The following is a 24,236-nucleotide window of genomic DNA, read 5'->3' as shown; positions in this document are numbered from 1 at the left end:
AATATTTAGTCACTCTAACCATGGTGTACGTGGTATATATTTGTGATATTTAGAATGCCTTAGAAAACACTAACCTCGGATGTAACGACACCTCGGTTATAATAAGAAAATCTCAAGGAATTTTCGATATCGTTATAGCCGAGTTAGGAGGTATATCAATTCAGTGGTTCCCAACCTGTGGCCATTTAGCCTCTTGTGGTCTAGGGATATTCTATGGGACCCTCGGGTGAGAGTCGAGTAAAAAGGGTGCCATGACAGGTGGTTGAGGGGCCCATAAAACTGCGAAAACCTTACGGATGTGAAGAAATAAAGCTTTTGAATGAGATTATAGTGGGAAAAAAGTTACTACACTCTTTAAAAATACAAGAGAAACTGTCTATAGAATCAAGGCTACTTTGGCCACATCTGGGCACGACACGAAGGCCTTATGCCCATAGAGGGGCCTACGTAATGAGATCTGGTACTTCAACACGTAAAAATAAAAAAAAATTCAATCACCGATACCATCGGTGAATTTTCATCCAAGCGGCGCTGGCAAGTTTCTTACGGTAGGATAGAAAAATGCGCATATTTTTTCTGTAACAATTTTTTAGATTTTTTTGGGGGGAAGGGGCATTTAAAACATTTTAATTTTTATATTTCCTGTAATTGAATTTTTACGGTTTTTTCTTCCGAGTTTCGATTTTTTTGGGATATTTTGCGTCTAATTTTAACACGTAAAAATTCATAAAAATCAAAAATTTTAATCACCGATATCTCGGTGAATTTTAAGTTTCAAAATAAGTTTCTACAGCATACATGATCACCCCATTGCTCGCGGCCAAATGCGGACCTCGGACTCATCTAATGTGGCCCGTGACCTGAAACCTAATTTTATAAAAATGAACCAAGGTGGCGCATTTTGAGACTGTAGTGGCCCGCGACGATGTTCCAGATCACTCAAGTGACATTATGCGATGTTCCACATCACTCAAGTGACATTATGCGGTGTTTCACATCACTCAAGTGACATTATGCGATGTTCCCCATCACTCAAGTGATTGATCCGCTGTTCTAAATCACTTACGTGGCTTGCGGCACATTCCCCGATCACTTAAATGACTTGAGGCACATTTATAAATTACTTAAGCGGTCCACGGAACATTTAAAGATAATTTAAGTAACCCGTAGTGTATTTAAAGATTGCTCAAGTGACTTGCGGCACATTCTCACTTCAACGAAGCAGCCGGCGGCGCAGTTCCGGAACATTTCAGCAGCCCGGGGTACATTTATAGATCACTTAAGTGGCCCGCGACACGTTTTCAAACCAATGATGTGACCCACCCTCTCCAAAAAGTTGACCACCGCCGTCGTTCTACGGTATGATAGAGAAATGGTAAAATTTGAGCAATTATTTTTCTGATTAGGGAAGGCGTATAAAAATTTAAATTCGTATTTTTTCCTGCAATTTAATCTTATGCAAATCCCACTATCTCACCGACGAATTCTCTTCTTTCTGTTTTTAATTTTAATTTTTTTTATTCCTTTTCTTTTAATTTTTCATTTTTTAATATTTTTCTAATTAAGATAAGTTTTTCTGAGGCGCCGTACATATATCGCAAGATAAAATTTATTTCGGGGGGGGGGGGAGACCAGGGTGCTTCGTAACCTCCTCCGAACCTTTTGCTACGTAGATGCCCTCTGTCAGTATGATATTTTAACTGCTTGATTCCGATTCGATATAGATGTCTCTCTTTTGGCACCGTTGAAATTCACAAGCGCCATCTATCGTTCCAACGAAGAGTTATATTCGTACCGTTTTTACATTAGGAAAAGACTTTCGTAAATGACTGCAGCTGGTTTCGAGCCTACAAGGAATGTATCTAGAATAAAAAGCATGCATCTAGGACAGCGTTTCTCAACCTACGGTCCGCAAGCAGACACGATAAAATTAATTCCAATAAAACTTAATTCCATGAAAAATTATTCAACCTTTGTAATATTGATGTTGGTTTTTTCCATATGGGTTCAAATGAAAATTATACCTTCATACTTGGGTTCATCTTGGGTTCATGGTTCTCATCGTGGAAAATACCGGGATGCGAAAAATACGGGCTGTATCACTAAATTTAGTCAAAAAATGCCATTTAATTCCTTAAATACAATTTTATAATTGCTTCTGAAATTGCTGCAGGGTAAGGGAAATGGAGGACTGCTACAAATCACAATAATCAAAAATTCAAAAATGTATATCATGAGGAAAAGAAAATATTTAAATGATCAAATTACCATATTTCATTGAACAAAATACATTAAACTGGTATCTTAAACAGAGAAAAATACGGGACATCGCCAGTTGTCATCAAAAAGTTGCCATAAATAGGCACAATCACCAATTATTATTAAAATTGCTGAAATATTGCGAAAAAAATTGCGAATTGTGATATTCGGAAATTTCCGTTGTCGTTATAGCGAATGTATTCCGATTTTTATTCATCGTTAACTCGCTATAAGCGAATATTTTTCGTATCTTTAGCATTATCTGTTTAACAATTACTTGCGAATTACTCGTAACACAGTAGCGAGATCCTCGTTATAAGCCTTGCTCGTTATAACGAACAGTATTTATCAATTTCTGCCTCGTATGAATAACAATGCTACACCAATATGGACAGGGAAACCACGAATAAAAAAAAACCTCCATATTCTCTATAATTTGAACCATTAAAATTCAACCATAAAATTTACCCCACTTTTATTGGTTCCGGCAGTCAGTATCCCTTTCTTTCTTCACCGCAATTCAACGTTTTGTAGGCCACGGCTTTTTTTTTTGTAGTTGCTGCTGTTGTTGTTGTTGTTGTGTGGTTGGTGTTATAACCGATTGGTTCTATTTTTTATTGGTCGTCGAAAAAACAAAAAAAAAACAAACTCCTTGGGAAAGCGAAATGCCAACGCTTGAGAAATGAGAGAAATTCACACGTGATAGGCGAAAAGTATGAAGATTTGGTATTCGGCGTCTTTCTCTTTCCGCTTCTTGCCCCTTCAGCAAATAAAAAATGTGCATCAGGAGTAGTTTTGTGTGAGTGTGTGTGTGTGTGTGCCAGCCATCGTCGACAGGTTGAAAAGTGGGGTTAAACACCGTAAATGATGAAGTCCACAATTACCTCAGCCTGAGTCGGCAATGGGTCCAACTCTTCGTAGAACCTGCCATGATTTATGACATATGCGAGCCTCCGATAGCATCGCCAGACGTGGCGTGAAATGTGTATAAATGGAAGGATCCCACACACATTGTAGTCTCAAGATTGAAGCCATTTTTTTTTTCATTTTACTTTTATTTTTTTATATATATTTGAGTTTTTTTTCTTTTTCATCACCGTATCCCGGGAATGCTTTACGTCAGCATTATGCAAATTCGAATGATGGTGGAAAAGAGAAGCCCTATTACATTTTGAAACATCATTCGTTTCAAAATGGAAGAAGCCCATTTTTTTTTTTTTTTTTTTTTTTTTTTTTTTTTCAAAATTATTGTTACTTTTTTCATATATATTTGATATTCAAGTTCGTCCATTGGCGTGCTTTGTCTTCTTTTTTCTTCTTTTTCCGTTTAAGATAAGAATATTCATTCGAATCTTATTGTCGGATGGATTTGGTCAGCCGGGTTCGAAGCCCAGAAAGAGTTATAAGTCAAGGTCCTGATCAAAATAATCTTAGTATACACGTCTATCTTGCAAAAAATTAGAACATTCCGCAAACTCGTGAGGACAGTTCATGTTGGAAAGTCTGGGTCTCACCCTGGTATGGGTGTAATTTGGATTTTTGAACTTCTAAGAATTTTTTCTTGGAGCGCATCGGTGGTAAAAAGTTTCCATGAAGCAACCTAAAATGTCAAATACTTATTCTTTTTTTGTTTCAAAATTTGAGAACATCCTGAAAGGGTTGCTACAAATAGCAGTAAACAAAAATGCATTTCATGATAGAAATATTCATATGATCTGCTGACCATATTTCATTGACTAAAATACGATGAACTGGGATCTTAAATAATTATCCGTAAAACACGAGACAACGCCAATTGCCATCAAAAACATTGTCAGAAGTAGGCACAATCACCAATCACAATTAAAATTATAAAAAAATCTCGGACAAAACGTTATACAAATACAAATACCTGACAAATAGCGGTGTTCTGTCTGAAAAAAGTGGCTTTTTGATCTAAAAGTGTAATTCTTCCTAATAATAACTAATTAGAAATGAGATAAATGCACAAATACGTGCGTACGGCTGAACAGCATGCTGATGTATGTTATTTTCATTTGTATTTATGTGTATGCTTTATTTTTGATTTTTAAATAACAATGAAAATGCTTATATCTTCCATACCGATACTGGAAAAACAATTAAAAAAAATTACCTTTTCTCAATAGCTGACATCAACGATCATTTTCGCTACCATTTAATGGTCCTAAAACTAATTTTATAAATAAGTATACTTACTACTGTTTGCCTCCAGTTGTCAAAGTCACCAAACAATTCTCGCATCATTCTAACATTTTACTGTATATACATTAAGTATATGTGAGAAAATATCTGAAAAATGCTGTATTGTATCCTGATTGAATACTCATTCATTCATTCAAAAGTTGCATAATTAATATTCGATTTAAGATTTCATTTATTTTTTTTGTGTCCTTGAAATTAAATTGAAATTAATCAATTATACTTCGTGTATAAACATTAATACTTCGTGTTCATCAGTACAGATCCACGTAATTTCTTGTTGAATTTGTTTTTCTCATCATTATGTAATACGGTATTTCATCATGATAAATAAACTTTTCAACAAAAAATAAAAAGAGTAGGCTTTCACATCTGATTTTTTTTCAGCAGTTGCAAACTAAAAGGTATAGGAAAAAGTGTTCCATCGAAAAATCAACTTTGCAAAATATCTGAGCTTGTCACTGTTAAAGTAAGGGGTTTTTTAAGGAGGCGAGATATCTCGTCAATGTCACTTAAATGGTTAATAGAAAAATGTTTGACGGTAATAAAAGGAAAACTTATGGGGGAATGACACACACGCACACAAAATAAATGGTCTCATCAAAGGCTGGTCATCCCCACTCTCCATTGAGGCCGGTAGTCGGCCCAAACGGCCTTTTGAACTACATTTCAGATATTTCAAAGGGGTCTCCTGCTCAAGAATCATGAACACCCCTGGGAACTACCTAATACGCGAGCCGTACACACGAAAAGCCACAAAGAAAGTGTGAGTAACTAAGAGATATAATTCTACGTAACAAAAAAGTTCTAATCTGATTTGTTAATTGAATCGTGGAAATATTGAATTTTCATCATATTTTAATGTCTGGGTGCCATTCAGTATAAACCAAGTCGTGGTGCACCGGTTTCAATGATAACTTACAGCAGTACAAATATTCAAACATCACACTTCACTCGGAATTTGTAATATAGATGGCACCACTAAAAAATCACACACAATAATATATAAGCACTCAGACCGTTGGGTACACATACTTACACTTCCGGCACAACTCAATCGGTAGTAAATTGTCCACGGCGATAGACCGCAGTTGTGCTCGGTTTAAAAGAAAGGAAAGAAAGTTTCAATGATGTACACGGAAAATAGAGTAAGCAAGGGATGATTGCGAAGTAGTAAAAGCGAAAGAAAGTGTGTTTCTCTGTGATTTAAAGGAAAATATTTATGTCTACATGCAATTTCAGAAGTTTAACTATTGTAATGGGAAAATGACGTTCACAACATAAATCTGCACAACCATGTACCGTCAGGACCTCAGGAGCCAATTTCAATTCACATACTTTATGGCATTACCCGAAGATACACTTGTCTCTCACTTCGAAGCAAACTTCGACAGCTGATTGATCATCCAAGTAGCAGTGACGTCTTAACGCATAGGGGCACGGCACGGGGGGCCTCAAGCGGGAAAACGGGGCCTCACAAAGTGAGATCTGGTTGAAATTTTCGAGAATTTGCCAAGCAGGGGCCTCACAAATATCACTTAGCCCGAGGGCCCATGATGGTCGTGAGATGGCCCTGCCAAGTAGTACTATACTCAGTGCCGTCTTAACGCATGGGCGTACCCGGGCACGGCTTCAAGAGAAAATGGGCCTCAGAAAATGTAGAAAAGTAGTTGAACTTTTCGAGAATTTGCTCTCTAGGGCCTGTGAAAAATCACTTGACCCGAGGGCCCAAGATGCTCTTAACGCATTTCTTACTCAGGGCCGCAACTAGATGCTTGGTCACCCGGGACAAGCACGCATTTTGACGCCCCCTTGTAATTTTGAAGGAGAGGTTTCAGAATGAAATTTGCGCCCCCTCGGGTTTAGCTCCGGGCACGCCCTTTGATCCAATTGCTCCCCCTAGTTGCGGCCCTGTTCTTACCGCTCTTACAATTAATGACCAAATCGGAAATTTTTTTTTAATATTATGACTGGCTACATAAATCGCATATTTTTGAATTGATGTCAAAAAATTGAACATCAATTTAGCATGTTTTTCTTTGTGATTAATGAAAATTTACAATTAATTAACTTTATAATTGATGTGAAGCAATTATCTTAGTTTAATCAAAATAATTAATAATTACAATTTTGGGAAACCTCGAGTACCATGTGACAAAAAACAATTTAGGAAAAAATTATTTCTGTTCATGGTCAGTGGAAAAAAAATTGAAGTAGAACATTGGAATATAAAATTTTTGAAAATTTCGTTTTTGAAAAATTATAAAAAATCATATTTCATTGTAACAAATTTTTAAAAATACTATGACACTTATTAGACCTTTTAGTTTCCGAAAATGTTCATTTCATGCAAAAATTTTAATCAATTTTATTTGAAAAGAAATTTTAAATGAGGCGTTGCCAAATGCAACGTCAGTCAAAAATGGGTTGAGACAGCCCTGACTATACTTATAGCAGTATTTCTCGGAAGAGCCCTTGGTCAGTCAAAGATGGTACCAAGGGACCCGTGCCATAGTTCTCGCGAGAAAAGAGTCGGCCTATGTATTTTCTAGTGAAGCCAGTTCTCACGTACTATCTCCAGAGAGGCCTATAAACCACCTTTTAAAAACCACACACATTCCAGTTCTAATTCGATATCTTCGTCCTCCCACATGAGTCTTTGGAAAGTTTATTTCTACAAAGTGGTTCATGGTGGTCATGAACTGACCCTACTCAGACGTATGTAGCTCCCATTCTGATGAAGGGATTTCGATGAAACTTTGTATAAAGCACAAGGATGGACAACTCCCGGGCTCAAGATTGCCATGGCGACCAAAAAATTGGTATTAAATGGCACCTAAAATTTTCTTTGTGCAGTTACTACATTGCAGGCTGAGAGCAGCACGAAATGTTTGAATTTATAGCAGCCTATCTTACAACATGAAAGAGGGTCGATCACTATGCCTTAAAAAAGTCAAAAGAGCACTATTTTGGACCTTTTTTCGGGTAAAAACATTTTTGGAGCGTAAAAATTGTTTCTGTCGCCTAGATTCTTTTTGGCGATTAATCCAGCTATGGTAAAAAGGATATATGGACCATGGTGGGAAAAAAAGATTCAATAAAAAATAGTTCAATTTGTGACCACCAGGTGAAAAAGTGATGCAATTTATCGCAATTACCATTTCCCAATAGTCCAATAACCTATATACGAAGTTTCAATGAAATACGTCCACTAGAATGGGCGCTACATAGGCCAGAGTAGTGTCAGCTTAATTATACTGACACTACTCCGACTTATGTGGCGCCTGTATGGTGAACGTATTTTATTGAAACTTGGTATATATGTTATTTGGACCGTGATAAAAAGATTTTTATCAGTTTTGAGAGTGAAAATACAGTGTATAACCAATTAGTCTAAATTTTTGTACGTTTCCCGCCTGTTCTCTCTATCTTTAACTTGGAAAGTTGGTGCCCTGTCTCTCCTGAGGCCAACCCAAAAAAACATTTCACGTTTCCAAGTGCAATATTCGCTAAGATATTTGAATTCAAAAATTATAGAAAAGTTATGAAAGAACAGCAAAAACTAACGGAAAACACTCCTTTCCCTCATTTCTATCCCTTCGCAATTTTTCTCCGTCTTTCGAATTCGAATATCTCTGTGAATATTACACTCAGAAACATGGATTTTTTTTGTTGGCATCAGAAGAGACACGGAAACAACTTTATAATTGGAAGTTAGAACACGGGGGGGGGGGGACCGTATAGAAATTTAGACTTTTTTATTCTGTGACACACTGTATTTTCACTCTCATATTTCGTGACACACTGTATTTTCACTCTCATATTTCGTGACACACTGTATTTTCACTCTCATATTTCGTGACACACTGTATTTTCACTCTCATATTTCGTGACACACTGTATTTTCACTCTCATATTTCGTGACACACTGTATTTTCACTCTCATATTTCGTGACACACTGTATTTTTACTCTCATATTTCGTGACACACTGTATTTTTACTCTCATATTTCGTGACACACTGTATTTCCACTCTCAAAACTCTCTGGTACAGGGTAATTTTTAAACGCCTGTTGAGCATTTCTTAAACTGAAATCATACCTGTACGACGGACGGTTGATAAGATAAAGGCCGTGCTAGAACTTAGAGGAAACCCTGTACATCCTACGCGTTTCATCAAAAACCTCTATGAGGATGGTCGCTACATACGTCTGAGTCAGTTCATTTATACCCACCCCGTATCCTTCAAGACAGTAATAGCAAAATCAACGTAATTTATTTTTTGAAAAACCCCTTCAAACATCGAAAAATAATCAGCACTCGTACATAAAACAAGCTGGGATACACATTTCCACTCTCGTACGTATCTCCCGGCTCATCGAAAATGTAGAACAACTGCAAAGTTGTTGCCAAATAACACAGGAGAAGCAGAGAGAACTTTTCTATACACATACAAATTTTATCCGTTGTATATATATATATATATATATACATATATATATATATATATATATATATACATATATATATATATATATATATATATATATATTACTTAATATTGCACTCGATAATCTCTCGGCATAAAACTGCAGTAATCATAAAGGAAACTTTTGTCAGGGGAATAAAATTTTTCTCAGAGCAGTTTATATTTGGGGATATATTCTCTCTTGTTTAAGAAAACTCAATAAAACTCGCAAAAGCCGAAATGCAGCAAACCCAAAACTTTGCGAGCGAAAATTCCTAAGCAAATTAGCAACTAACTCCGTCGATTTTTAAATGACACCTTCGGCATGCAAATTACTTAAAGGATGTACCCAGAAACTGATATTCTTCTGGGGATTTTTGAGGTGGTGGATTGGATGCCGTCGCCCCCCTTTCTCTGCCCGAAAAGCAATTCAAGCCACCCCCTTTTTCTTCTCCTCCGATCAATTCTCACCTTAATTTTAAAACACCAAAAGCTTCTGAAACACTTTGAAAAAATAAAATAAGGATACCGAAGAAATTAATGCTGGTAATGGCGTCAAATCTTGTGTGAAAAGAAGCAAAAAAATTTTTACCAACCTTAAAAATCCACTTAAAATTTTGGTACCGTTGGCTTCTTTTTTTCAACATGTATGATTAAGAAGTTTTTTGGCTCGTAAGAAAATATTTTTGGATAAATAGTGTTGGAATTATTACACATTGGGAGATAAGAGCTTTAATTCTGTTCGGAATACTAATTAACTAATAAGATTTGTCTGTGTGTTTGAACTGACATTGGACAGGATTCGGCTACGGCAATGGTCTTCAACCTTTTTCTAGTCGCGAGCGTTGCCTGTACCCGTCATCAGTGTTGTGTTAACGCATGGGCTCACGCAGGCACGGCCCGAGGGTCTCAATTTCGTGGGGGTGGGGACCGCGTTTAGATAAAGGAAAAGTCCGTCAGGGTGATACTATCTCGCCAAACCTCTTTACCCCTGTTTTAGAAGAAGTATTCAGAAAACTGGATTGGGATGAGAAAAGAATTGAAATAAATGGAGAACTCAACCATTTGCGTTTTGCCGACGACATTGTTATTATCAGCAGTAATCCAGACGAACTAGAAGAAACGTTACAAGAACTGGCGAAGACAAGTATACAGGTTTGAAAATAAATCTGCAAAAGACTAAAATTATGTTTAACTCATTTGCTTCGAAGAAAAAGATCCTACTGAACAACACAGAGATGGAAGAAGTAGAAAGCTATGTATACCTGGGACAAGAAATTACCATAGACAACAGAATCATGAATGAAATAAACAGAAGAATCAGGATCGGATGGAGTACTTTTGGCAAAAACTGCGTAATTCTGAAGGGTCACATGTCATTATGCCTGAAAAGAAAAGTATTTAACCAGGTGTGTGCTACCAGCACTGACTTATGGAGCTGAAACATGGACACTCACAAGCAAGGCAATACAAAGGCTACAGACAACGGAGCATGGAAAGATTTACGTTAGGCATCGCAAGTAGAGACAGAAAACGAATCACTTGGATAAGAAACCATACAAAGGTATATGATATCCTGGAAAGAATTAAACGTTTAAAATGCAAATGGGCTGGGCGTATTGCAAAAATACAAGGCAACAGATGAACCACAAGTATTCTGAATTGGTACCCCCGTGGTGTTAAACGTCCGAGAAGGCGTCCCAAACAAGATAGATTGATGAGATCCGAAAAGTAGCTGCAGTGAACTGGATGGCAAAAGCATCAGACAGAGTAAAATGGAAAAATTTATGAGACCTTCATCCAGCAATGGATTGAAAATGGTTGATGATAATGAACAGAAGCAATACGTGCTGAGCTGTCATCATATATCCCCATGGTAGCCTGCGAGCACCTTCTTCATGCTTATAGAAATAAAATTTGTGAATTTGTAAATTGATCTTCAGCCAGGATGGTGATAATATGCAAACCCCAGGTGGGTGGACTTAAACTGGAATTTGGTAAGATTTCGACCCAATTTTTGGCGCGTACACCTAATGACACTTTTTTTATTTGTCCATTTGGACCATTTTGGCGTAAGTTGTGCTTTTGGATCAACTTTAGTTTAAAATGCACGTAGCGTCATTGTAGACCATTTAGTATGTGAGATTGCCCCTCAGCGACTAATTTGCAGGAATATGCCAAGCTTCATCTTTCCCTTTCCCTGCGAGTCCCTGGGGTGAGTTGGGGAGTGAAGTGGTCAGCATTATGACTATGTAGTGGTTCCTAACCTTCTTTACATCATGCCCCACCAAAGCATGTCTGAAATCCTGATGCCCCGACCCCGCCAGGGCCGTAAGTGGAACTTCTGTCAGGTAGGGTACCCCTCCCAGGTGAAACTTCATAGTTCCATAGTAACTTTTTTTAAATACAAAAAAAGTTTTTTTTTTCTTTGCATCGTTAAATTTAGCTCCAACATAGTTTTCTCCCTTCCCCTAATGCTTTTAATTCCGTTTATCCAAAGTTATTCGAAAAGTTAACTCTTTTTGAAGTTAACCAATCAAGAGCAGTGATTCTTGACCCGAGGTCATTGGAAAGAGTTCAAGGTGGCCTTTGGGATTGGATGAAAAACAATTAATGCATTGTTTTTACATTGTTATGTATGGAATATTATTTTGTAAAGGAACCCACATGTACTTCATTTTTCTTCATTCTGAAGAAGAAAAAAAAACAAGGTGGTGTTCTGAAAACTTCCCAGCCTTAACAGACAAACTGATTCTCAAATCGCCCCCTCCCTGAAAAATCAAATTGCTCCCCAGAAGGGAGCAATTTGAGCAATTCTGTAGGGCATGGGCCCTACTTTGGGAATCACCGGTCTGTATAGAAAGACTTGGTCTTGTGCTAGGCGTTAAAATTTTCTCACTCTGATTCGATTTGGGTCAGTGATTCTATGAAGACAATTTAGGAAAAATCTATAAGGTCCCAAGATCTTATCTGGGCAATTTTGGCACTTTCTGTCTAATTTTTGTGTGGATTTCACCAATAAAAATCTAAAAACTATCCTGGTAAGCAAATTTCACGTCCATATGAATCCGTCGTCATAGACATTGGTAGGTACTCCATAGTCCTTCAAGAGAGGGAGGGGGAGCGGAAAATTTCGGAACATTATATTTTTTCCATCCATGTGTGTGTGTGTTCCATACACATCAATATATTTCTTTATGAGTACGTTTTCTGGAAGGTGCTCACGACTCGCAACACACAAAAGAATGTGCCGAAGATCTTCCTCATAGCATCCGTAGCCTTAACTCGAGAAAAGCCAACCGTAACAGCACAAACGGGACCATAAATCACATCTAGCAATATTCTGCAGAAGCGCAAAATTCGTTTGGGGGGCCCCCATACCTTCTTCCTCTTCGTCTGGGAAAACAGGGGAAAATATGAATCTATGGGAAGTACGTGCTTCGACTTTCCAAATCCAAAGCACAAACCACCGAGCACTACTTCTCTCTCTCTCTCTCTCTCACTCTTAAGCTCGTTTCACTCGCGCACACTCCCAACCTTTTATTCGAGCAGAAATTCGACACGATACAGCCAGGGCTACTACTACCAAATCATTACTACGGTTTTCGGAGGCTTTGCTTGTCCGGATCATTAACTCCATCTTAATGAGACCGGAAGCATACGAATAATTGGCTTAATTAATCTACTATCAGATGCAGTTTCTCCTAGCGAAATGGAGTGAGAAGAGGGAAACCAAGAGCTCTGGGAAGAGTGGGGGGCCCCATCCCAACCTTTCCAGAAAAGGAGCTCCTGGAAGAACACACAGAGAGAGAGAGAGAGAGATCTGGTAAAAGGGTAGGTATAGGACGATGTGGAAAATGGGGAATACATTGATGTTGGTGTATGTGTATGCAAAAGGTAAGGCAACGACTAGGGATGGTGGAGAAGAAGCGAACCCCAACCAACAACCTTGCGTACAGCTGCATCTTGATTTGCTAACGATTCGTGTGAAACTTCTAATTACAACGCTTTGCTTTTCGATCGCGGACTTTAGATCGTGGATTTTGGTATCTACTGAAAGAGAAGTAGTTGTAGTAGTAGTGGGGGGGGGGGGGGGTGTGAGGAGAACTTTGCCACTATATCCACTACCCACCCACGTGCCCAGGGCTTGTTAAGCAAGCGCCTTTAACACCAGTTGCGGGCAAATTAAAGATGCAGGAATATTGAAGATGGCACATAGAGAGCGAGAGAGAGAGTTTCAAAGATTACAAAGGAAAACTGAAAGGTGGCTGAGATGAGAGAGAGAGAGAGAGGGAGTGGATGGAACGGGATCTTGTAGAGAATGATGGTGTGAGAATATTTTACAAAGCATCACAAAAATGTGTTCCACATATTCCATCAGGTAAAAGCATAGAAGGATCGAAAAGCCAGGTGTGTTGCGGAGAACAAAAACACAGAATGTGTGTGTATGTATATTAAGATAGAGAAGAATACGTGTATTATACGTGCATCTTCTTTGCAGTTTTCCAGCTTCCCGATCACTTTGAGTCGTTCGATTTCTTGGAAGATGACTCAAGCAGAAGGAGGTATTTTCGGTTTTAGCTTCACAAGAATAGTCAATTAAAATATCGCGAAAGACTTTTCTGATGCATGCAGGCATGCGGTACAAAAGAAATGAATCATGACTTCGGGGAGTTTCAACAAATTGCGGTATCTGAGTTTTTTAAAGGGCAGGGAAGGAAGCTGAAATTTAGCAGAAAAACAATGATACGAATGGAAAAAAGAAATTCGGAGAAAAGAAAGAAGCAGAATCTTAGAAAAGAACAAAAAGAAACATAAATTTCTAAAAATAGCAGAGAGAAGAAATTCTGAAAAAAGGACAGAAATGCAGGAAATGGCAGGGGTGGAAATTTAGAAAAAACAAAAACAGAATGGGAATTCAGAGGATAACAGAAAGCAGAAATTTAAAGGATGGTAAGAAGCAGAAATTCAGAAAAAACGGACAGAAATTCAAAAAATATCAGGGAGTAGAAATTCAGAAAAAACGGACAGAAATTCCGAAAATGGCAGTTAGCAGAAATTGAGAAAAAAAAGAACCGAAATTAAGAAAATGGCAGGGAGCAGAAAATCAGAGGATGACAAGGAGCAGAAATTCAGAAAAGAGCAAAAAAGGAACGGTAATTCAGGGAATTGCAAAAAGCAGAAATTCGGCGGAAAGCAAAAAGCAGAAAAAACGATATATAATGGTGATATAAAGGAGAATATATATATATATAATCTCAATCGCATACAGCACCTATGAGGTATATGGTTATGTTTTGAGCTTGTGTTTTTGCATGGACAAGTAAGGTATTTGCCTAGAGCTTAAAGAGCCGCAATTTTAGATTACATATACGGTGGCGCCTCGATAATCCGAGATAAACGGGGCCGAGACCAATTCGGATTACTGATTATCCGAAAAGTAATAAAAAAAACAGCAAAAGTAAGTGGGGGGGGGGTGTTCCCACTCTTTCCTATTTTTCTTTTAATTCAACTGCTTTCATTACACACAACTGCCAGGACCATTGATTAAAGAAGGCTGACGGGGACTCCAGGCCCTACGGACAGAGTCTGTTTCTCGCTTGTGCAAACGATGCATGGTCTCAGCCAACACCTTCTACAGCAAAAAGCTTCTGCGCGAAACTTTGACGTCACTGAAGTCGTCCATTGCACGTGTAGCCATTGGATATAGCAGGCCGACGTATGCGAAATCTTTAAATTTTTTGCAATATATCCAATGACTATAGGAGAAATGGACGACTTCAGTCACGAGCTTCACGCGGAGGTTTTCTGCTATAGAAGGTCTTGGCCAAGCCCAGAGTCCACAAGTTTTCAGAGAACAATATTGGCTGCCTTTTGTATTTTAGGTGTAGTCCACATTTTCCCTTGCCGCCGCGTACGCCTCTGTCTCTAACAAGACTGCATTTGGGCCCCAAAATTTCATATTTCCTCAAGGCCCAATCTTATGAAGAACAGACCCTGCCTAGGGGAAATAATAATTTTTTTGGACTATAAATTTACCATAAAGAAGCCCAGTGATGCACTGAAGAACCCAGTCTATAGATCAAGATCTCCAACTGACATTTATCACATTCGTGAGAAAAATGGGACAAATTGAAACAAACCTCGTCCTTGGCAAAAAGCAGAGGGTTTTGTAAAAGGAATTTTTAAAAATTTCAGCACCTCGAATTAGCCGAAACCTCAAAGTTTCGAGACTCTACTGTACCCGCTATCTTAACAAATATTTTGATCTCTAGTTTGAAAAAGAAAAGGGAAAACTCCAGTCCCATTCTAGTCCGAGTCGGACCCTACTGAAGTCACCTTCGAGAAGATCTTACCATAGCTGATTTACATTAATGGTAAAACAATTACAGCAGTAATGCACCGAAAATTGGTAGATAGTCTGGATAGAGCAAACTTTTTCCACTTTATACTACTTTCTGACTCATAGGTTCCAAAACTTAACTCTCTGAGCGGCATTGAAGAGTTATCTCGTCTCTTTGACATCCTCTTATTTTAGCATTGGCCAGCCTAGATATTTTCTAAAGTTGATTTCTCAGTGAAACACTTTCCCCTATACCCTATACTTCGCACCTGCTGAAAATCTGAAGAAATTCTATTTTATAGAAAAAAAGTTATGGCATTTTAAGGGGAGGTTTAGTGATTTCTACTATGCCGTGGAAAGGGTTATATTCCCAGGTATCCAGATATTTTTTATTCTATGGAAGATATCACCTTTTCTTAATTTGTATACATCCGTTTTTATACGTATTTTGACCCAAATACAACTCAATCCCTCATCAAACTACATATGGTTCATATGCATTTATATTTTCGACTCCTACTGACTCAAAACTATCAGTTTCCCAATTATAGATGCCTCTTTCGCATGATTGTGCTGAATATTTCTAGGTTGGTGAGCTTGAAACAACACAGCAACAGTCCCAAAAAAACTCAATAAAAAAATCGGATAAAATTTTCAAAAATTCTCAACGTAATTTTTATCGAATTTTCCGCCGAAGGCTTTTCCAGTCTCCAGTATTATTCCTTATCTCCACGTCTAGATGGTAAATTGAATGCCGTGAAAGCTCTCTCTCTCTCATATCCCTCTCTATACCACCACCACCATCATCATCACAAGGTACATACGATTGCCAGCAGCTCTTCTTTTCCGATTACTGTTCCGTTCTTCTTCTTCTTGCGGTTATCCCAGTTTCCTAGAGCCGCACATCCACCACATCCACCACCGGGCACATAATCCTTAACCACAACAGCGGCGGAATTTAATTCCCGACTCACGAGAGCGAGAAAATCCATTCGGCTTCTTATGCCTTCATAACTCACCGCAGAATGTCTGGACATCAAGGGCTGATATCTCTGTCAGAGCGTTGTGAACTTTTATTTATCACGCGACTGCCGAGAAACAAAGGAGAATGCCGAAGCTGCTGCACAACAAACCTCCGAACCAACCCTGGAACTGTCTATCTGGGGGAAAAAGTTAAGCCTCAATAGGACAATATGGTGTGTTAACGCTAAGCCTACCTTACTGTCATTTGTCTTGAGGCTATTGCGATCTTGACCCGAAAGAAAATTTCATTTCTCTCTTCCTTCAGCAAAAACCCACACACAACCAACCATCCTCTCTCTCTCTTTTTTTGGTACCCAACAGAAAAGAAAATAGACGAAGAACCAAAAGAGCGACGAGTCAGTGGTCTCGTTGAATGCTGCTATCAGGATAATGTCGATAAGGGATTAGGAGCCACCGTCGAGAGTTTCGTGTAGTGTAACCCCCGTCAATGGGCGAACGATTTTTTTCAATTACAACTAAGCCCGAATACCCGAAAGAAAGTTTCCTTTAGTTTGTTTTTTTTTTTCTTTCCTGTCTTGGAAAACTTCTGGTGTTAATTGAGCATGGAACCATGGGTTTTGGTGATAGCATCTTTCACTATCGAAACAGAAAAATATTAATAAAATTAAATAAGAGTAGTCAAGCAGAGGAATGTATTGTTGGCGCTTGTCATTGTTCAGAGATGATTGCAACGGATGAAAAAAAAAATCGGAAGTAGAAATTTTTTATCATTATGATTTGTTTTTTAAGGTTAGGTAAAGGCCCGTTTACACGCGTTAAGTAGTTTAGTAGTTGACTAGATTTTAAGTCGTCAAGTGCTCAGAAAACTGTCCCAACGTGAGTGATCAGTGTTCATTGGATAATGCGAGGCCGCGCTCACTGGCGCATGCGCATAGGGCCTATTTAAAAATAGGCCCTATAATAGGGAAAAATAGTATCCCCGGTTTATCTATTTGTCTACCTTAAAACTAAACAACTTGACAATTTAGCAACTAAACGGCGCGAAATAGTCTTTAACGCCTGCATACATTTGACGACTTGAAATTTAGTTGACTACTATTTTACTAAACGCGCGTGTAAACGGGTCTTAAGGCCTAGAGGTACTTCAAAGCTTTGAAATATCACTTTCCAATAGTAATAATTATAGTAATTTTATATAAGCTCAACAGTCTCTTCACAACTGAGGAGTCAATAACCGTAGAATCATGCGAAATTGCGACGTGTGAACCTTAAGCCCGATTGAAACCCGCCACCACCTATAGAACAAAGCCTCTGCACGAAGCTTGTGACGTCAATGCAGAAGACCATTTCTCCTATTGCCATTGGATATACTGCAAAAAAAGGTAAAGATATCGCATGCGTCGGCCTGCTATATCCAATGTCAATAGGTGAAATTGCCTTCTTCAGTGACGTCACGAGCTTCGTGCGGAGGCCTTGTTGTATAGGTGGTGTTGGCTCAATAGTCTTCTAGATAAATAAAACATAGATTTGTATAAATAAAAGAAATAAAACATTCCGAGGTTTCATGAGTTTAATTAGATCATTTTTGTCGCAAAAGGGCCATTTTCTGCACACGAGGGTTAATTAGACCGGCACCTACATTTTATTGCCGATTCTGAACGGTACATTCTTTTTATACTCACCGAGAGGTTGGTGGTTAATCGTTTTCTGTAGTCATGTCGGCGTTTCTGTTGTACCCTTGTGTCTGACAAGGACGAACCGGGTATCGAACTTGCTATGCCTCTAAACATCCTTTAGTACTTTAGTCGAGTATCTTACCGACATGGGCTACGCGATTAATCTTCAATTTGGTTTTGTGCTTCTTTCCCCGATTGTTTGCCGTAGGCCTGAACTGATGTTTCATGAGTGTTTCCATGTACCTAAAAAGACGTGGTTGGAGGAGAGGCTTCTAGACGTACGGATGACGCTCGAGGAACATCACTCAGTATTCATTGGAATTTTCTGAACACAGCTCTTGTGAACGAAAAAAAAAATCAAGATCGACTGTGCACAAGAGTAAGAAGTCTCCTCACCAAGTGGTTAGTGCATCAATCTCTCAGTGAGGAACATGGAGGAAAAAGCCGTTCTAAAAAAATAAAAAAGCTTTAGATGTGATTATTGGTCTAATTAACCACCGGATGCAGAAAATGATCGAATGATATCAAAAAGTCTCTATTTTAAACTAATTAAACTAAGTAAAATCAGACAAAATAATGCAGCGTTGATTATTGCATGAATGTTTTCTCCATGGTGAGTGATCCGATTATCCGGAATAGATCTGAACACTGACAAGAATCCTTTTCAAAAACGGAAACTTACGGTTTACCCAAAAAGTTTCATTTTATGCAGTTGAGGGGGAAAGATATAGAATATTTTTCTCCCTCTTGGAATTTTCAATTTCTTAATGCCATCCGAAAAATTCACGAACAGAAAAAGAAGAAGCAGTAACTTTAGACTGACAAAATTGTCATAATCCATCAAAACATTCAAATGCGGCAATGACAGGTCATCGTATCAAGACTTGATGTATCAGGGTTTCATTGCCACTTCCAATCGTATTCAAATAAACACTGCAGAAAGTGTCATGATACTTCCATCTACTGGGTCTTCTGAAATGGACTGATAGTTTCCGAGAAAAGTAATCTGAGCAAAACGCTTGGGGTTGAAATAAAAAATCTTGACAGTCGATTTTGTAGGACAGGCTACAAAATTTATTCAGGAAGTTGTCCTGTATCGGCATGAAATCTTACTGACATCTGGCGGTGTGGCACCAGTAACTAGCTATACACGCCTGAGTGGCGTGGTGGTAAGATGCCACCATGAAAGTTGCTGTCACGGTCCCGGGCTAGAACCCAAGAGAGGATATACATAAGATATTTTCCCTAACGAACTTGAGGTGACCACCGATAGACAGCGCCTTCATTTCCAACACATCTCATTTATGGCAGTAAATAGCGATATGACCAGAGTTGGTGTTTGGTAAAGTAAAGTAAACTAGCTATGGGCAATAAAAATGAAAATTACATCATAATATCCTGGAAATAGGCATCATCAGCCCCAATCACATGTCGTAATCGCCGTACGAAGTTGCTGTACTACAATAATGAAAAATTATTATCCGCTGAAGCTCTTGCTACCTCGTTGGGCATTTTGTCTGTTGTGGCGTTGTATTTGTATTTTGAGTGTCTGTATTTTTTCTGGTGCACAATGTCCTTCACGTGTCCACAAAGAAAGAGACAGTACGAATTCATATCCAATGAATATATGGCATTCAAACATTCTCTCTTCAATTAAAACGGGTAAAGACACGATTATCGAAATATTCCTCGGGAAAAACAGGAACTTCAGCAATTCGATGAGACCATGCACCATCGTTCGTGATAACATTTCGATTTATTCAAGGTATCACGAATGGCTATAACATGGCAAAGAAGGTACCTACAGCGCCATTTATCTGTAAGTTTCTGAAACAACAACGGGACAACTTCCTAAATACATTTTGTGGCCTGTTTCACAAATCTGCAACCAGAATTGTTTTTTTAGACACTCATCATTTTCTTGATACTTTTCCGATAGTTTTCTTCTACCAAGTATTGCAAAAAAGCGATATTCTGATTGAATAATAATTTGGGGCTCTGTTACTCCCTCTCGTGATCAGAAATCATATAAGTTGATAATAGACGATAAACATAGAGAATAGAGTACGAAGAAACTGACATTGAGAGCGTATACTTCTACGATTGAGGAGAGTAAAGACGCGATTATCAAAATATTCCTCCAGTGAACCAAACGCTTCAACAGTCCAATAAGAACTTGCACCATCTTCCATTTACTAAAACAGGATATCTCGATTCATCCAAAACATCATGGATGGCAACAAAGTTGTAAAGAAGGTACTTACAGTGCCATCTATCTGAGAAATTTTGAAACAGCAACGGGACAACTCCCCAAATAAATTTTTGGCCTATCCCATAAATCTGCAACCAGATTTATTATTATTATTATTATTATTATTATTTTGATACTCGTCATTATCTTGAGATTAAAAAAATTGCAAATACTTTCCTCTACCAAATAAGATCAGGAAAGGAAGCAATATTCTGATTGGCTATTAATGTGTCTCGGTGAATTTCTCTCGTGATCAAAAGCAATAAAATGATAATATACGATATATACAGGGTGATTTCATAATTTCCCTTGCCGCATTTTACTGGCAAATAGTAAATCCTAGAGGTATGCTTGCAATTATAAAAAGTATCCTAAATAATGTGTATACCTCAGATATGCCATTCATGTTGCAAGCGGTTGTATAGTTATTAAAATACAAAAATTAACTTTTTGTACTGACACGCTACTTCACCAAACACCAACTCTGACCATATCGCTATATTGCAATTTACTGCCATTAGTGAGTTCTTTTCCAGCTTTCCTCCAGTTTTTGCACTTAAATATCTCTGCGAATATTGTACTTAGAAACGTGGAATGTTTCTTGTTGCCCTCAGAACAGACAGGGCAACAACTTTCCAATTAGGTTTTTGAGAGGACAGGGGGTACCTGTGTTAAAAGTTAATTTTTAACTACATAACCTCTTGCAACATGAATGACGTATCTGAGGTACACACGTTATTTATATACTTTTTATAATTGCAAGCATACCTCTAGGATTGACGGTTCGCCAGTAAAATACGGCAAAGTAATGAGACGATTACTGAAACACTCCTCCAGTAAACCAGGAGCTTTAACTGTTTAATGAGGCCTTCCACCATCTTTTATGAAACAGAATATCTGAATTGATTCATCCAATCATTAACACTGAGAGAATTTCTCAATATTCCTTTCTAAAACTAATTTCAGGGCACCCTGTACCTTTATAAACATAGAACACACACATTTATCAGATAATTTTTCTTTTTGCCCGAAAGGAAAGCAATATTCTGATTGACTAATAAAGTGGCTCTGTGACTCGCTCTCGGGGTTAGAATCCATATAAATCCATAATATAGACGCTATATAGAGAATAGAGTACGAGAAAACACAGATTGAGATACAATATTGGTCACAGGAAAAGGAAAAACTTTATACCTCGCTATATACTGGATACAATATCATTTTTCTCGGGGTTTTTCTTTCTTATATATATATCTTCTCGTCTATATATTTTTCCGAGTACCTTAACCTACGCCTTTTTACGAGATTCTCGTGGTTGATGTTTATGACAAAGCAAGCTCGAGCGCGAAGGCAACGGGCATCGCATCTTTTCGAAATTCATGTGAACTGGCGATTCACCCGTTTTTTCTGTATAGAAAACCATAATAACGGGATATATATATATATTTACACGCACACACACACACACAAACATACCCTACACTATCTTTGCGATCTCTACACGGTTCCCTGTAGTCTCAGCAATATATCCGCCGAGTAAATGTCCAAGAAAGACGTTCTGTTAGATAATATACTCCGACAATAAGAACTAGTATCAGGCCAACATAGAACCGTAGTTTATACTGAATGGTTGTACCTTTCACATGAATACAAACGCGAGTGGAATTCCAAACAAACATGGTCTTTGATACATGATGTAGGAAAAATAAAATATATAGAAAAATTGTTTTCTTGTTATTATCATTTTTAAAAAATCATGTCCTGTCATTGTTATTCATTTCTACAACAATATGGATTCGTTTCTTATAATTCCATTTCAGATATGACCCGCTGCGGGGGTCTATAATATATATATACAGGGTTTGTACGGCAGTATTTCATCGTGATATCTCGAGCTACCAGAAAGCAAGAAGCAATTTTCTATAACTTTTTCCTTTAGAGAAAAGCCAATCTCTTTTTTTGTTGAATATTATTTTTTGGTATATGTGTTAACATGGGAAAGAGTAAACCTAATTTTCTCGTAGTTTTTGCAGCAACTCTTTTCTATCTGGAATAGAGAGAGGGTGTGTGTGTGTGTGTGTGTATGGAGTATGTATGATTCCAGCAGCACCACGGCCACATAAATCTCCCAAAAAGGAATGCGTCGTTTTTTGGGGTTTTCGAAAAAAAAAGGGGGGGCTTATTTTTTTTGTTAGATATATTTTCTGTAAAACACACACAGGAATACGTGTTGAAAAAGAGTCGACAGCACAGAAAAAAGTGAAAAAAAAAAGATGAAGAGAAAGCGAGAGGTATGGTTCTTTATTTTAGATGCTGCCCGGAATTGTCGTTGGGTTGGAAGTGATGTGAAAACAAATGCTGTTGGATCCTCCCTCACACAAGACGGACATCCATCGTGAAGGGAACAACAACAGTCAAAGAGAAGAGGACGTGTGTATGTGTGTGTATAACGGCTCTGAATAACACTACCGTAAAAGCGATGGTAGGAGAGAGCGAATGAGAGAGCTGCAAGGGAGAAGAGACACTTAAACGCCAGCATGCATCAACACAGGGATTAAATTAAGCATTCAGATGCAACAGATGCCTTCGAAGACTACAGAATATGTATAATTCCTACAGGGGACGTATACATTCTTCTGTCCTCGTGTTTCCAGGCCGATTTGGAAAGCCATAAAAACACGGTGACATTGAGGAACAAAATTCGTGGTGATCCAAGGTGGCGCAAGGTTCTGTTATACGCCACTGATGTTTTTTTCAAATTCAGAACATTACTCCTTACCATGCGCTTATAAGGAGAAACTGGATTTTTTTTTTCAGTTTAATGGGATTTTAAAAATGGAAATGGAAATTTTTGCTGTATTTTTACGATTGTTGGTACGTTTAATAAAATGTGTATTTTTTTCACAGTTTGGGAATTATTTTTTGAAATTATTTCTGCGGTTTGGTTTGATATCGATGTAAATTCTAGCCAGTTTCAGAAGGAAATTCAACTATTTTTTTCGGTGTATAATATTTTTGGATCTTCTATTTTATAATGATCTGTACTGTTAGATATATAGGATGTCTCAGGACCAGGTTTACAAACTTCTAGGAGGGTTAGGGTACCCCTACACGACTCGGAATCACATAGCAATGCATGGTTGGAAGTACTTCCTTCATTCGCGGTAGGGTACTCAGAAAAAACCAGAAGTGAAAGGACAAAACGTAAGTGAACACGGGTTTTAATAATAAATGTTCATCGAAAAAGTAACGAAGGTGTTCAAACTGTCATCCACGAGCTGTAATGCAGGTCTCACATCTCAGGTGCATGGAACTTCGCACATTATGGAAGATTCCGGGCATGTCTAGGACTTCCCTGCAATACAGGCAATAAGTTCCTCAGTGCGGTCGACGGGGGTGTCATTCACTAATTTTTTTTTCATATGCCTCCAGTCTTAGAACTCCGGAAAAAGTAATCACAAGGCATGATAGATCCGGCGATCGAGCAGGCCAATGCACCAAATGCCTGGAACTACCGCTCCCGTATAGCACCATCGAACGCGTTAGGAAAGCATTTCCGACCCAACATGTGATTCCGAGTTGTCTGGGTGCACCCTACCCCTCTTAGAAGTTTGTAAACCTGGTGCTGAGACACTGTATATTTTTTTGAGACGTTAGTTTTCCTTCAGTTGTTGTGTTCTGTAAGGTTCTGTCTTAGAAACTTCCTTTTTTCCCTTAACCCAATTTTGACTGACATTTGCGTAACGCTTTGTTTAAAATTTTTTTGAATTAATTTTTATTCAAATTTTGTATGCAATTAACATTTTTGAAATTGAAGGGTTCAATGAGTATAGCCATAGTATTTTTTTAAAATTTGTTTGCAAAGAAATAAAATTTTTTGGAAATTTTATCCTGATTTTCGATTTGGAATTTTCTCTCCCCCCCCCCCCTCCATGACCATGAACAGAAATAAATTTTTTCTAAATAGATTAAATGTTTTTGGCACGTGATACATGGTTTCCCAGTATCATAATCACTAATTATTTTAATAAAATT

The sequence above is a fragment of the Pholcus phalangioides genome, unplaced genomic scaffold, assembly GCF_987345545.1.
Source record: "Pholcus phalangioides strain wild (caught in Gottingen) unplaced genomic scaffold, Ppha-v1.0 ptg000017l_1, whole genome shotgun sequence".
NCBI classification, from domain to species: Eukaryota; Metazoa; Arthropoda; class Arachnida; order Araneae; family Pholcidae; genus Pholcus; species Pholcus phalangioides.
The sequence above is the reverse complement of the archived record's forward strand: the minus strand, read 5'-3'. Positions refer to the sequence as shown.